Below are 2,106 nucleotides of genomic sequence, written 5' to 3' on the forward strand. Positions count from 1 at the left end.
GGGTCCTGGGGGGGACGCACTGCTGCTTTCTGTGCTCGGAGTCGCAGTCGGCCACAGATGGGAAAGGCACCCCCCGCATGGGAGGGGGGAGGTCTGTCAGAGGGCAATAGATGCCCTGGCATCCCTCCGCAAGGGGCTGGGTGGTGAGAGGCCCGCGTCCTGTGCTGTGAGCTGACCTCTCGGGGCAGGGTCTGTGGGCGTGACTGACTGGCCCCGGCCTGGCAGAGGCTGTTGGGCCCGGCAACACCTGTTTATCTGGTGCCCCGAGGAAGCTGGACATCCAGGACATGCCAGTGCCTGGCTCAGCCTCCGAGGAGAGCAGAGCTGCAGGGTAGCTGGCCAATCCCAAGGCCCGTCCTGAATGCTTGTCCCGCCCACGCTCAGGAGATGGGGACACCAGTCGCTTGTCACTGCGTTTCCCCCACTGGCTGGCAGGGGCGAGGAGGCGCAGGGGAAGAAGGGAGAACAGTTCTAAAATGGGCAGATAGTGAAAGGGCAGGGAGGCGGAGGCAGCGTGGTGAAGGGGCTGAGGCTCCACGGAGGTCTCTGTGCCGGCCCCTGGCATGACCCTCCCGCCCAGTGTCTGTCTGCCCAGCGTTACAACCGCCCTGAGCCCGAGGAGCTGCGCTCCGACCCCTCGGTTGTGGGGGCCGTGGGTTTCATTCATCCGAGGCTACGGGTTGAGGCCTGGAGTCACGTGGAAGTGACCCAGCCAGAGGCCTCCGTCGCCAGCTTTGTGGGGTTTGGAACGGATAAACCTGCCAGAGGCAGCAGGCGGCCTGATGCCCAGCATCCTCCAGGGCGGGAGGCCAGCCTCAAGGCAGCCCTGGGGATGGGTGCCGGGCAGAGCCTGGGCCGACGGCGCTGTGGTGTCACCGGCTGGCTGGGCGGCCTCCGTCCCGTCACCGGGCACACTGCCTGAGCTCTGTCATGTCCTGGGTCCCCCCGACACTGACCCGGCGGCACAGGCCTGAGGGGACCGCACTGCAAGGACCCCTGGGGAGTCGGGGAGACAACAGCATGGTCTCCACGGGCAGTCGCCCCTGAATCCGCGGCAGGTCACTTAGCACAAGGTTCTGTGACAGACGCGAAGTTAAGGGTTTAAAAGGCTTTGACAAGGTCCTGCCGACACGTAGGAACACTTACTGTGGGGTTGGAAGCAGCGCTGGCGTGAGGGGAAGCTGGCCGAGTGCACAGGCAGGTGGGAGCCCGTGCCTGGGCGGAGAGGTCTTAGGGTTCTCCTTGGAGACGGGGGCCAGCTTTGTGAGGCGGTGGGTGGACGTGACCTCCTTGGGCCCGTCAGCATTTTTCAGGAGAGAAAACTGCCAGACCTTTGGGAATAAGCTGCTGACGGTCCTTGCTGGGCTGTGAGTGGAGAGAAGCGATAGGTGAGCTGCTCTTGAGCCGGAATATGTGTAGGCCTTACGGGGGGAAAGGGGGGAAATGGTCGTTGGAAGGTGAGCTGTTACGGTCCAGGACCAGGTCCCAGGAGCCACTGACAGCGGGGCAGCAGCCACAGCTCCACGCCCAGCCGGCCCGTTGGCAGCAGACGGGTTCCTGGTGTTGCTGTCGAGAAAGATGGAGCCGCTGCGCAGGCCACGGGTAGCGTGCTGGTGGCGAGGAGAGGGTGTGAGCGGGGCGGAGACTCTGACAGATGCGCTCTGACTAGCCCAGGGCAAGTGCACCGAACACCGGAGCAGGCCGCTGGCAGGAAATACTGAAGAACCGATGAAAGAAGGTGCTGCCCCGTTTTCCTGAGTGCGAGCGCTGGGAGGGGGAGTGTGGCCGGTTTAAGGAGGGTTGGAGGGCGTGCAGGCTCAGTCCCGCACTGCCGTGCAGGTGGCGGGCCGCCGCCTTGTGTACAGACAGGTGGTCCCTGGAGCAGCTCAGCCCCACCCAGGAGTGTGTCTCCTGTGGGGGGAGCGGCTGACCCAGATCCCGTCTCTGCTGCAGTTCCACTCCTTGCGGCACGTGCTTGAAAACCGACCGCAGTGACCATTGGTCGGTGAATCTGGCCTGAGGAGGTGTGTGTGTCTGTTTACATTCAGAGTTAGAGACCCCGTCCTCCGCTCCGCCCCCCCCCCCCCCCCCCCCCCCACCTGCCCC

The sequence above is a fragment of the Myotis brandtii genome, unplaced genomic scaffold (genome assembly GCF_000412655.1).
Source record: "Myotis brandtii unplaced genomic scaffold, ASM41265v1 scaffold699, whole genome shotgun sequence".
NCBI classification, from domain to species: Eukaryota; Metazoa; Chordata; class Mammalia; order Chiroptera; family Vespertilionidae; genus Myotis; species Myotis brandtii.